Source organism: Phocoena sinus, chromosome 11 (assembly GCF_008692025.1).
Source record: "Phocoena sinus isolate mPhoSin1 chromosome 11, mPhoSin1.pri, whole genome shotgun sequence".
NCBI classification, from domain to species: domain Eukaryota; kingdom Metazoa; phylum Chordata; class Mammalia; order Artiodactyla; family Phocoenidae; genus Phocoena; species Phocoena sinus.
In genome coordinates, this window is record NC_045773.1 from 64459213 (window position 1) to 64473354 (window position 14142).

At 51.5% G+C, this 14142-nt stretch overlaps 1 protein-coding gene across 1 annotated transcript in view; it reads left to right on the forward strand.

The window, feature by feature from the left end:
• The first annotated feature begins 2577 nt into the window (after positions 1-2577).
• Positions 2578-14142, forward strand: part of PACSIN1 (protein kinase C and casein kinase substrate in neurons 1) — a 61615-nt gene continuing 50050 nt past the window's right edge. The window contains exon 1 of the mRNA XM_032650524.1: positions 2578-2721. The gene's annotated coding sequence lies outside the window, so the exon portion shown is untranslated. The remainder of the gene's footprint in view (positions 2722-14142) is intronic.

Sequence of the window (14142 nt, forward strand, 5' to 3'; positions counted from 1 at the left end):
GCTACACTGTACAGCCAAAAAAAAAAAAAAAAAAAGTTCTGTCTAACGGGAATTTCATAGCACTGAAGGAGACCAAAAGGGAGAGATTTATTATCACTAACCTGTAGTTAGTGATAATATAATCGACACCAATAACTGCACAACTGTGAGGGTCCAGGCACTATGCCAGGTGCATTACATTCTTTATCTAATTCCGACAACCCCATGAGGCAAGTCTAATTATCATCATAATAGAGACAACAAAATTAACCGAGTACTTACATGCTAAGTGGTTCACCTGGATTGTCCTGTTAACACACAACCTGGGAGGTAGGTGCTATTGCTGTTCCATTTTCCAAACGAGGGAACCAAGGCATAGATCAGTTAAGTAAGTTGTCACACAGCTATTCAAATAAGAGGTCTGAAAAAATAAAATAAAATAAAATAAGGGGTCTGAACCTCAGAGAGTTTAAGTAACATGTCCATCTTTACCCAGCAAACAAGCAATGGAGAAAAGTCTATGTTTTCCCCACTACATGCTCACCATGCCTCCACCTGGGGCAATGGAAAATGCCAGGTTGAGGTGAGGGCAGCTGGGACCAAGAACTTCTGGGGTGGAGATAGGGGTGGGACTTCGTCAGCTCCAGACATCAGCATACCCCTGACACAGAGGGTGTCCAGAAATGCTCCAGGACCCCAACTCCAGCCACCTGCCAAAAGTCCTTGGCTTTGCTGGCCTCTCCCAGTAATCCTTCCCTGCCTCCTGCCCATCTGGCTCATTAGAATCACAGCTATTGTTCAGCACCCCACTGGAATGCTGCCTCCTCCAGGAAGCCTCCTGGATGGCTTTAACCCAGAGCCATCTGACCTTCTCTGGAACATTGTCCACTCGCTTGGCTGTCCTGTTCGTCCTTGGGGTAGGTACTGCCATCTGGCCTCCCCCACCAGGTACTGAGTTCCTTTAGACTCTAACGCCTAACACATGATCAGTGTTCAGAGAATTCTTTTTGAAGGAATACATGCTGCACTGGGGACTCCCCTGGGTCACTGGGGTCATGAATTTCAGTGCCTCTGGTGAGGGTGATGGAGAGGGAGGGTAGGAAATACAAATGCGTGACAAACCCAGGTGCAGAGATGAGGGAGTGGTGAGCTCTGTGGCAAACTAGAGTCTGCGTGCTCCCCTGAGGGGCTTACCATCACATTCAGTTGCACCCACTCCCCGCAGATGGCTGGGACCTATTCTCGCCCTGACCACCCTCACTTTCTTGCCCTTTCTCTAGCTTTATTTTCCTACTCTGTGCATATCACTTTAAAGCATACACTACATACTATTTAACATGTCTCCCCTCACAATGTGAAGTACCTAAGGGCAGAGATTTTGCTTTTTTTCCCCCCTGATGGTTAGCATTTTTTAGCAATAAAGTATTTTCGAGTAATTTTTATTGGAGTATAGTTGATCTACAATGTTGTGTTAGTTTCTGCTGTACAACAAAGTGAATCAGTTATACACATACATACATCCACTTTTTTGAAAGATTCTTTTCCCATATGGGTCATTATGGAGTATTGAGTAGAGTTCCCTGTGCTCTATGGTAGGTTCTTATTAGTTACCTATTTTAGATAGTAATGTGTACATGTCAATCCCAATCTCCCAATTTATCCGCCCCCCCCGCCCCCATTTTGTCTGCTTTGTACTCTGGTGCAGTCCAACCTCTCATCAGTGCCCTGCACAATAGATAGGTGTTGAATAAATCCTATTTATAAATCCAAGACAGTTCTTTGCAAGTCTGCAGTGAACAGAGCTGCCCCAGGGCCCGCTGCAGTGTCCAGGCTTCCGGAAGCATTCAGGGTTCAAGACAGGAAGGGTGAAGGTTTTGGGGGTCACAACGAACGAGCCCCGCAAAGAGCCCTCAGGAGGTGGCCTGGTCTGTCTTGGTGACAGCAGGGCCAGCTAGAAGCAGGGCAGGAGGGTTAGTGACTACCCTGGGGTCAATGGGGCATTTCTGGGCGAAGCTGATGTGGGGTGGGGGTGGGGGTTATGGGTGGGATGGTGGTGGAGGAGGGGCACTCACTCCAGAGCACCCCCCCCCCCCCCCGCCAAACACACACACTAGCGCCAGACGTACCCATCATACACGCCCCCGCATGTACCAGAAGACGCAGGATTAAGAGAGGGCAGAAACAGATGGGGCCGGAAGAATGTCCTAAAAAGTAGGGAAAGGGCAAAGAGGGGGAGGGGAGAGACACCCCGGAGTCTACAATGCTCCCGCTGGAGGGCTGGGAAGGAGGGTGCAAGGGAGGTGCTCTCTGCACCCGCCCGCCGCAAAGCTCTTCTGCCCGCGCACCACCGAGCACCCCCTCGGAGGAGGGCGCCGGCCTGCGAGCTGGGGGGGCTACGTGTCTCCCCCGACCCGCCCCCGCACCTCCTAAGCAGGTTGCAGCCGCCTCAGCAGCCGCAGCGCTTTCACCTGCGCAGCCCTGCGCCGCGCCGCCATTGGCTCGCTAAAAATGCCTCGCTAATCTGCGCCCATCTGTGCGCGCCTCCTCCCTCCGCCTCCTCCTCCTCCTCGGCTCTGACCTTCCTCCTTAGCGCAGCCCCCGCGAGATCTGGAGGGACGCGGTGGCGGCGACGGCGGCGCAGCCTCTCTTCCCCCGGGAAGTCGTCCGGGCTTGAGGCCGGGTCCCCGACGCGCCGTTTGGCCCCGCGGCGCCGCGGATGGTGCCGGGCGCGCCTGCCCCCAGGTAGGAGGTCTGGCCCTTGGCTACAGGGTGGGGAGAGAGGGTTCCAGTCAGGGGGTGCGTGTGTGCGGTGGGCGCAGAGACTGACAGGGGAGAATTGGACAGTTACCTGCAGAGAGGTGAGCGCGCGGCCGGGGGTGCTTTGCAAACGCCGGGGTTCGCGGGCATCACCCGGGTAGTATCAGGGTATCCCTAAGCTGGGCCCCCTGGGAGAGGGACCTGGCGGAGACCTTTACCTGGGGGAAAACGCAGGAAATAGATTCCTTGGGAAGGTGGGACGCACACCCCGGGTCCTGTCCGAGTCTCTGGCCTGGCTTGTTCCGGTACCAGCAGGGTGGGTCGGCTGATGCCAGCTTGGTGCGTAGGCTATTCGTGGACCAGAGTGGGCTGGGGAGAAACACAGCAGCTGATGCGTGCCCTATGTCCTGTCCGGTTTACAATTAAAGGTATTTTCTTCTGTCCGTCTACCCCTTCCCCCACAGTTGGATGGGAGGGGGGAAGAGGAACAGGAGGTGACGATGAATGGCCCGCAGATGCAGCAGAAGCCAGGGTCTGTCTGGCACTGCCCTCCTCCCCACCCCCGGGCCACTTGCTGCCGGTTAGAACTCTCTCTCTTCCTTATTTTTGCCTTAGGGGAGGCCATGAAGAGATTAAAAGGTCATCAGGGTGTGAGAGACACAGAGACAAACCACAGAGCTTGGCCAGTCCAAATTTCAAGCACCAGCTGCCCCCCACACTCCACTGCCCAGCTCTGCACCCCACGTGCAGTGACACACATGGATGCTTTTCTCTGGGCACAACCATAAATAACTCACGTTGTACCCGCTCTGGCATGGCGGGTGTGCAAACAACTGTCAATGATTTTGGAGGTTCTATCCCTCACCCACCTGGCCTTCCCATAACAGGTCCATAAGCCACTCACAAGCCCCCCCCCTCCAGGCAGCTTCCTGATACCCCAGGTGAGATCCTTGCCTCCTGCCCTGCATTCTCCAGCCTAGTCTGCCTGTGGCTTGGTTATTTATGCCTTGTCTGTCGCCCACTGCACTGGAAGTGCTTTAGGATAGGAATGTGTCTCATTTATCTGTCATCATCCCTGTACCTGACCAGGGTCTGGCACCACATAAATGTGGGATGAGTGAATGAATCAACCTGAACTCTGAGAAATAGCTGGCAACCTGAAGGAGGAGGGTGAGGCTATCGTGAGCTTTCCTCCCATCCCCCAGGACCGAAAAGCTACCAAAAACAGACACTCCCATTCAGGCCCTTCCTGGGCCTAGAAGTGGTGCGCATCTACGGCATTCAGAGATCAACATTGCAGTCCTGAGGGCTCCAAAGGGTCTTTTTGGGCCCCTGGTATGAGTCCCTGGCTGGTCCAGGCTTGGTGGAAGGCCCTGGTGAAGGTCTGGCTTTCCTCAGACCCCTGGGTTGGCACTTTTCTCCTGGGGTGCTAAGCTCACTCCAGGGTCTCTGTCTCTGTCCCAGCCCTTGGGAGGGTCCCGGTCAGCATCGGGGCCGTCTGTGAGGCCCAAGCCAGATCATCTTCAGCCTCTGAGGTCCTCATAGTGAGTTCTGAATAGATCTTAAGATTGTGTGGAGGAGCTGACCCAGGCCAGAAGAGGAGGCTGCCAGCAAGGGTTCTGGCCCAGCCACAAGGCTCTGTCTGTGACAGGGACATCCTCAGAGCTTCCCCAGCCCTTGTTGCTCCTTTGACAGCCATGCTGCTAAAATACCTGCAAGATGTTCTTATTCTTATCTCACAGAGGGGCAGACTGAGGCCCACAGAGGGTCAGCAGCAGAGCCAGGGCCAGCACTCAGTTCCTGGCCCCAAGTCCAGTGTTCTCTCCACTGGGCTCGAGGGAGCTGGGGTGAGGCCCCAGACCCAGTCAGAGTGTCTAGTTGTCCTCAGTCCCGTCTGGCTCTGTCCTGGCCCCTAGTAATGGAGAGTAAGGGCGTGTTGCTTCAGGGCTAGTGGGGGGAGGTGGAGGGTGGTTAGGTTAGTGCCTGCAAGTGGTTGGCCCTGGGGGCCTTTCGGGGAGGGATACAGTAAAAACAGTAGAAACTAACAGTGCACAGCGTCTGCCGCGTGTCAGAAGGCAACTATTTCGTGAATGGAGTCATTCAGTCTTCACATTAGCCCAATGAGGTAGGTACTACTATTACCCCCATTTTACAAATGAGGAGACTGAGGCACAGAGAGGTCATCTATCCAAGGTCACACGGTTTGAAATTGGAGGAGCTAGGATTTGAGCCTAGGCTCCAGAGTCCTTTCTTCCCTAATACATTCCCTAATGCAAGAGCAAGAGGGCTGTGGACCTTACTGCTGAAGGGCTCGTCTCTGTGGAGACACAGGTTTCAGGTACTCTGTGGCTAAAGTCCCCACGTGTAGGTAGTGTGTGCATAATTAAGCGTGACTGTGGTGGTTTCGGATGCCCAGAATAATGACACCCATGGTAGTGGGGCTCTTTGGGCACCTACTGTGTGGCAGGCAGAAATCTTTATAAGATGCACATCTGAGTCTGTCACTCCCCTGCCCTGCATCCTTCATTGGCTCCCCATTGCCCTGAGCACAAAGTGCAGTCTCCCTCCTGTGGCCCCGCTGCCCTCCGCAAGCCTGGGTTTCCTCGCCCTTCTCACCCCACCTCTGCCCTCAGCTGCTCTGAACTGCTTTTAGTTCCTCAAATAAATCACACTTCTCTCACCTGCAGGCCTTTGCACAGGCTGATCCCCTGCCTAAAACACGCTCCCTCCCCCCTCCTCCCTACCCATTCCTCCTCACCCTCAGGAGTCTGCTGAAACTTTTCTTCCTTCCAGAAGCTTCCATGAATTCCTCCTCCCCACACTTAGCTCACCTCACCTCACACAATATCCTCTCTGGCTTTTCATTCCTCGCACCCACCCCCAGCTGTGGAGTCCTTGGGGGCAGGGTCTGTGTCCTGTTCCCAAAGTCCCCAGTGCCTAGCACACAGTAGCCCAGCTCCTACTTGTGGGATGAGTTAGCAAATATTGGTCCCCCTCATACACTTTCTCTCCTCACCAATTTCAGGACTTTTTAGCATTCTCCTCCCAAGAGGAGCTAAGGACCCCTTCAGAATTTGCCTATAACACCCCCAGCAAGGATGGGCTGGTGGTGGAAAGCCTTCAGTGGAGAAGTGCAACTGCTTGTGGGCCTGGCAGGACAGGGGAGGCATTGGGGTGGGAGTTGGCTGATCTGGGGGAAGTTCTCCCTGGGGAAGCAGGTAGGAGGGAGGGGGGAGGAGTGGGCGAGTCAGATAGGAGGAGGGCTGCTTGGTTTGGTTTTACAGTTTTCTTAAAGAAAAAAAAGGCTTTTATTATTGGTTTTTTTTTTTACATCTTTATTAGAGTATAATTGCTTTACAATGGTTATTGGGTTTTTTTTTATTACCAAAGTAATATGTGCCTGTGTGGAAAATCTAGAATGTACTGGAAAGCCAGATTAGAAAAAACTATTAGCTAGCACCAGACCTACCCACTTGTGGGCACTTTGTGGCTGGTTTCTAGCCAGGGACCCGTGGACTGGAAGGGGGAGGTGGGGACTGGGGTCTGGTGGGGCAGGTGAGGGTCCCAGGACTGGGACTTATGCGGGCAGGGGAGTGGTCCCCGGACCTGTGCATAGCAGAGGAAGGAAGCAGGACGGGTGGAAAGAGAAGTGGAGTTCTGGGAATTCCCTGGTGGCCCAGTGGTTAGGACTCCACGCTTCCACTGCAGAGGGCACGGGTTCAGTCCCTGGTTGGGGAACTAAGATCCTGCATGCCATGCAGCGTGGCCAAACTAACTAACTAACTAAATAGATAGATAGATTTTTAAAAAGTGGAGCTCTGATGCAGGCCCAAAAGGGAACCCCAGGGCGCTCTGGAGCTGGAGGGGCCCTTCCCAGTCGCTTTGGAATGGTTGGGCCTTAGGACCTCAGCATCCTTTCAGCACTGGGTGTGGCCCACGGTGTGCCCTTAGGCAGGTGGCTCTGCAGCAGCTGCCATCCCTGAGGGTCATGTGCTGACTGCACCCCCAACAGAAAGGATGGGTGGGAAGGCGGGAGATGGGCCGAATGGAGAAGACCAGCAGGAAGCTGGCCCCAGGTGGCTCTGGGGAGACAGGAACTCTAATGCCAAGGAAGTTGGTGGGGCATCTCTGGGTGGGGAGCCTGTCAGTGGGGGTTGGGGGATGCCTGTGGAGACCTCGAGCTTGGGTGTGGGGGTAGCAGGATGCCTAAAGACTGGGAGGGCAGAGGGGGCCTCAGCTCCTATTTATTTATTTAAAATTGAGAATTATGTGGGGTTTTTTTTTTTTTTTGCATTTAATATTCGTTTGTTTGTTTGCCCCCAGTCCTAGTTGTAGCACATGTGCTGCTTAGTTGCGGCTCGCCGGCTCCTTAGTTGCGGCATGCTGGCTCCTTACTTGTGGCATGCAAACTCTTAGTTGCAGCATGCATGTGGGATCTAGTTCCCTGACCAGGGATGGAACCCGGGCCCCCTGCATTGGGAGCACGGAGTCTTAACCACTGCACCACAAGGGAAGTCCCTCAGCTCCTATTCTAAAATTACTTGAGACTTCTCTGGCCGTCTGGTGGTTAAGACTCCGTGCTCCCAATGCAGGGGGCTCAGGTTCGACCCCTGGTCGGGGAACTAAGATCCCACATGGCATGTGGCGTGGCCAAAAAAATAAAAATTACTTGATCTTGGGACACTCCTGGTGGCACAGTGATTAAGAATCAGCCTTCCAATGCAGGGGACACAGGTTCGATCCCTGGTCTGGGAAGATCCCACATGCTGCGGAGCAACTAAGCCTGTGTGCCATAACTACTGAGCCTGCACTCTAGAGCCCGTGAGCCACAACTACTGAGCCCGTGTGCCACAGCTACTGAAGCCCGCTCGCCTAGAGCCTCTGCTCTGCAACAAGAGAAGCCACCGCAATGAGAAGCCCACGTACCGCAATGAAGAGTAGCCCCTGCTTGCTGCAACTAGAGAAGGCCCATGCGCAGCAACAAAGACCCAACGCAGCCAAAAATAAATAAATAAAATATAAATAAATTTATGAAAAAAATTAAAAATTACTTGATACTTAAATACTGGGTGGGGGCTGTGGTCGGCTTGCCAGATAAACTCAGTTAAATTTGACTTTCAGATAACCAACAAATTTGGTGGTTATCTGAAATTTTTTTTTTAAGTATAAGTATGTCCCAAATAGTGCATGGGACATAGTTGTACTAAAATTTTTTTTTTTAATATTTATTTATTGGGAGAAAAGAGTCCCAACCATGTTGTTTATCTGAAAGTCAGATTTAACTGAGTGTCCTGTATTTTCATTTGTTAAATCTGCCTACCCTAGACTGGGCTGGGGGGCTGGGGGGCTGGGGGGAGGGGTAGAGAGAGAGGGAGGGAGCCTGGGGGTCCTAATTTTCTCTTCTTTTGTTTTGGGGGAAGGTCGATGGATACTTGTTTGAAGTTGACAGTTTAAAAAAATTAACATGTCCATTATTAGAAATGAATGAGATTTTAAAAATTTTACATCTGTAAATGTTTGGACCTGTAAAATCTTTTTTAATTAATTAAATTTTGGCTGCGTTGGGTCTTCGTTGCTGCATGCGGGCTTTCTCTAGTTGCAGCAAGCGGGGGGCTACTCTTTGTTGCGGTGCCTGGGCTTCTTATTGCAGTGGCTTCTCTTGTTGTGAAGCATGGGCTGTAGGCGGGCAGGCTTCAGTATTTGCAGCACGTGGGCTCAGAAGTTGAGGTGCATGGGCTGTAGAGCGCAGGCTCAGTAGTTGTGGCCCATGGGCTTAGTTGCTCCATGGCATGTGGGATCTTCCCAGATCAGGGTTTGAACCCGTGTCCCCTGCATTGGCAGGCGGATTCTTAACCACTGTGCCACCAGGGAAGTCCCTGCACCTGTAAAATTTTGCATTTGTTTCTGTTCACTGTCCAGAGAGTAACTCCCCATTTGTGGATTTTGGCTCCCCAGAGCTGCTCAGAAATAATAAACTGATCCATCCCATTATTTATTCAGGAGGGACAAAGGAGATTTGATGATCAAGGGTGGAGTCACTAAATAAGACTAATCCATTGAGGAAATGAAAGTCATCATCATAATAAAGCTCTTAGGTGGCAGAGGGTGTGGGAAACTGGAACTCTCCCATCAGCTGGAGGATAGGTCGGCACTACCTCTTTGGCAGTAGCCACCAAAGTTTTAACCTGGCAGTTCCACGTCCCAGGATTTCTCCTACAGGCACCCCCTTAGTGGGATACAGAGAGCTGGGTGGAATGGTCTGTGTGGCAAAACTAAACGTCCATCAGGAGGGCTGGTGATGTATCAGGACCTTGCGAGATGCTGTGATTTTGGCAGCTGTTCATTCTTTCATTTGGTCAGTGAATGTGGACTGAATGTTTTCTGTGTGCTGGGGACCCAGAGAAAAGAATGGGCAGAGCTTAATATCAGGGTGGAAAGATGGTCAGAACGTATTGGCAAGTCAAAGCAAGTAGCTTTGTAGAACAATGTGTATAGTATGATCCCACTTAACGAAATATACATATGTATGTTGTGTTCACATTTGCGTAAAAATGTCGAGAAGGCTGCACACCTGATGGTTATTAGAGCTTATCTCTGGGGCAGGTATTGGGAGGTCAAATGCCAGGCAAGAGGGGGAATATTTCCTCTTTATTTTAGCGCCCTGTGCTGTTTGCGTTTTATACAGCAAACATCATTGCTCCTACAAAACGTCGTTAAAACTCTACTTCATAATACCTGGGATTTTTCTTGGAAATCTAAAAAAAAGTGAGCGTTTGAATTGCACTCCCCTCAAATGCAAATTTGATGCCATTTGAGTCGGATGCTGCCACTTGGGTTTGAAGAGTTTTTATTTGTGGCTGGTTTCTCACTGGTTTCCTCATGGGCTTGTTTCTCCTCTCCTTCCTCCTCCCAATCCTGGGGTGGATGAAAACTGGTGGGATGGGAAAGGAGTTAAGTGTGGGTATCAGGAGGGCACAGAGAAGGGAGGCAGGCCCTGGACAGCAGTGCCAGGGGGCCTGAGGGGGCCGAGATCCTCTGACCTGTGCCAGGCACTGTTCTATTTATTCATGTTTATTAACTCGTTTAGTTGTCTCAGTAACTTTATGAGGTTATCCCATTTTACAGATGTGGAAACTGAGGTTAAGTGACTTGGCTGAGGTCACACTGGCTGGCAAGTAAGTGGCTGAGGCAGGATTCACACCCATGCAGTCTGGATCCAGAGGCTGTGCTCTTAACCTGGAGACCACAGCCCTTCTCGTTAGGGAGTAGAGATGACCACTCTCAGAGAAGAGAGTCCTTGGCAGGCCCTGCTCCCTAAGGCTGGGGGTGATTGATCATGGCAGGTCTTCGGCAGGAGTAGACCTGGAGGGAAAAGATGGTAGATCCAGAGCGGTGGACACTGGGGCAGGGGAGGAATCAGCACAGGAACCCGAAGGAAGAAGTGGGAGATGGGGCTGGTGGGGCAGGTGCTGGATAGTTCAGGTGATTGGCCTCATTGGCCTGGCTGGGGCAGGTGGCCCAGGGCTCTCCCTGCTCCTTGCAGGGCCTGGCAGAGGCCCAGCATCCCTAGGCCCACTCTGCCCCACATGGGCCTTCTCTGGGACCACACACCCTATTCCTGGCCTGCCTGTGTCCAGCCTTGACTGGCCTCCCGAGAGGGGAGACAGCTGAGGTGGGGCAGGAGCAAGGGCTGGGTGTCAGGAGGCCCAGGGTGAGGTCCTGTACCTGACACTGACATACGGAGGGGCCTTGGGACATTCAACACCCCCCCCCTTGGACTTGGTTTCCTCCTCTTTTATTTTTAAACTTTTTATCATGGAAAAATATAAGCATTTACAAAAGCAGAGAGAATAGTGTAATAAACCATCATGTACCTACCACTCAGCTTCAAATGCTATCAACTCATGGCCAGTCTTGTTGTACCCCCACCCTGGAATAATTCAAATCCCAGGCATCATTTCATCATAAGTATATCAAGATATATCTCTCAAAGATGAGGACTTTTCCTAACATAATCACAATACCATCATCACACCTAAGAAGAAACCATTTCTTTATATCATCAAATATCCACTCAGCATTCACATTCCCTGTTGTCACAGACATGTCTTTTTTTACATCTAGTTTGACTCAAGATCCAAATCAGGTCCACACACAGTGTGATTGGTTGATAAGTCTTAGTCTCTATTAATCCATACTTTCGCCGCTCCATCCTTTTCTTTGTCCTTGGCAATTTATCTGTTGGAGAAGCCAGGTTGTTTGTCTCATAGGATTTCCCACAGTCTGGATTTTGTGGATTGCATCCCCATGGTGCAGTTTAACATGTTCCTCTGTCCCCTCTGTAAATTGGTAGTTGGGTTCATCCCTCTTCTGACCCCTCCTTGTGCAGTCACCCATAAATCCTCCAGCTCTATCTTCAAGACACCCAGAATCCCACCACTTCTCACCACCTACACTGTTGCCCTCCCTCTAAGCCCCCACCATTTCTCTCCTGGATCATTGCAGCAGCCTCTAACTGGTCTCTGTGCAACCCCCTTGCCCCAGCAGCCAAAGAGATCCTTATAAAACCTAAATGTGATCCTATCCCTCCTCTGCTCAAAACTTCAATGACTCCCTCTTATTTGGTATAAAACCTAAAGTCCTATAACAGGTCCTACAAGGCCCTGTGTGATCTGGCTGTCCAGTACTTCTGACCTCATGTCGTGTCATTCCCTCTTCACTGGGCTCCTAGCCATTTCTTGGGCATATCAAATATCCTCCTGCCTCAGGGCCTTTGCACTGCTCTTCCCTGTGCCTGGCCTCAGAGGTCCACATGGCGCATCCCTGCACATGTCATCTCAGAGAGGCCTTCCCAGAGCACGTCATCTAAAACAGCCCCTGTTATTCTCCATCCCCTGACCCTGCTCTGTTTTCCATCATAGCACTTATGCATCCCTCGTGTTAGAGTCTCGTTAGTTTCTGGTCTGTCTCCCCTACCTGCCTGTGAGTCCCATGAGGGCAGGGCGGCACGACTCTGCCCACAGAGCAGACCTCCTCTGCCACTTAGATCCCTCCCTGTCAGCTCCTCTCCTTCCAGCATTTCCTGGAAAATAAAACAACCCCGTACTTGCGCGTGGCACTTCATAGTTTACAAAATACTTCCTGTCTTAGATCAGATTCCTTGGAAGCCGTACCTAGGACAGAGATTCCTGGGTCACTCGTTTCCTTCAGGCATGCGCACGGAAGGGAGAGAGGGCGCCTGATGGGGCCAGGAAGGAGCTGGAGAAAGATGTGCTTTCAGCTAAGGCTAGCTGTGATCCCACAGGGAGCTCTGGAGTGGGAGCAGCAAGTGCAGGGTTGGCCTTCCTTGAGGCAAGGGGCCAGGCCTTTGTACCCTCTTATCAGGCCTGGGGGAGGGCATAACCCCCCAGGCACTTCTAGGTGAGGCTGCTCACCTATAAGCCGCTGTCAAAACACTAATTTGAAAAGATACATGCACCCCAGTGATCATAGAAGCATTATTTACCATAGCCAAGATATGGAAGCAACCAAGGTGCCTATCAACAGACAAATGGGTAAAGAAGATGTGGTGTATACACACACACACACACACACACACACACACACACACACACACACACACACTGGAATATTACTCAGCCATAAAAAAGAATGAAATTCTGCCATTTGCAGCCACATGGATGAGCCTAGAGAATATTATGCTTTGTGAAATAAAGTCAGAAAGGAAGACACATATTATATAATATCACTTATGTGTGGAATCTAAAAAATAATACAAACAAATGTATACAGAAAACAGAAACAGACTCACAGATATAGAAAACAAACTAGTGGTTACCAGTGGGGAGAGGGAAGGGGGAGAGGCAAGATAAGGGCATGGGATTAAGAGATACAAGCTACTATGTTTAAAATAGATAAGCAACAAGGATATATTATATAACACAGAATTACAGCCATTATCTTATAATGTCTTTTAATGGGGTATAAACGATACAAATACTGAATCACTATGCTGTACACCTGAAACTAATATTGTAAATCAACTATACTTCAATAAAAAAATAACATCTCTCAGGAGAAGGGGGCATCTGTGAGCCACCTGCAGCAGCTTGGGGATGGTACCCCATATGATAAAGGACTGCTGACAGTACCTCCTCCACCTTCATATCTATTTTCTGCTTTGAGCCCTGCCATTAGCCTGTGAGGAAGGTATTTATTAATTAGCATTATTCCTATTTGATAGAAGAGGAAGCTGAGGTTGGGAGCAGGGATGACTTGCCTGGGGTTGGACAGTCAGGAACAGGGCAGACCTGGGATTCGATTCATTCTTACTTGGGATCCCCTGATTAGTTGATAAATTGTCTTAGTGGCTACTGGATCATTGTTTTACTCTCATGCATTCATTCAGCAAATATGTATTGAGTGCTGTGTGCCCAGGCTGAACTGCACCGGCCATTCAGTGGTGAATGAAACCCACCTTGTCCTTGCCCCCTGGAGCTTTCACTCTGGATCTGCCAGCATTTAGCTGACCGCCCCTCTGGCCCCCTGCTGACCCCTGTTGAGCCCTCAGCAGCGCCAGCTTCCATAATGACAGCATGTGATGTTTGTTGAGCACTTACTATGTGCTGGGCACTGTGTAAGGCTCTTTGTGTTGATGAGCTCGCTTCACCTTCCCAGCGCCCCGTTTTCAGATGGGTAAGTTGAGGCTGCAGAGGGGCCTAAGGCTCCTAGTCCAGGTCCCTCCATGAGTGTGTTATAGAGCCCTCTGAACACTGCTCTTTCCACTCCTGCCTCCCCTCCCACGGCCCCACCTACAGAAGGATATCTGGTGTCACCTCTATCAGCAGCTCCATCGGACACCAGGCTGCCACCGGTGCCTGCTCTCCGAGTGTAAGGTGACCAGCTGCCATCTCACCTGCCCCACTTGGCCCTGCCCCAGCTGGGGCACTTCTGATGGGAGGCCTCCCCACCATACAGGGCCCAGGATCCCTGCCTCTGCCCCCGTTCCCAGCACCTTTGTCACTGGCCCCGACTGACTGAGTGGCCCTTCAGCCAGCCCCAGCTGGGCCCGGGCATTGGGGGCCCCTCCCCCCTCACACCAGCTGGCCTGGTAAGCTGCAAAGCTGGCTCAGGTGCCCCTGGACAGGGCCACAGGGGCGGGGTGGCAAATCACAGTGGGGCTTCCTTCCCTTCTCAAAACTCCCCAAGCAGGGCCAAGACAAGCCCAGCAGGGAGAAATCAAGTCACGACATTTCCACCTGAGGGGTTGAGGTGTGGGGAGGGCCCCTCAGGCTGCCTCGGTGATGGGGACTTACGAAGCAGTAGAATGGGGGTGGGCACCCCAGCTTGCATCAGTCCCCTGCTCCTCCTAGGACCCCCTGACTGCCCCACCACTAGGCTGCTCTG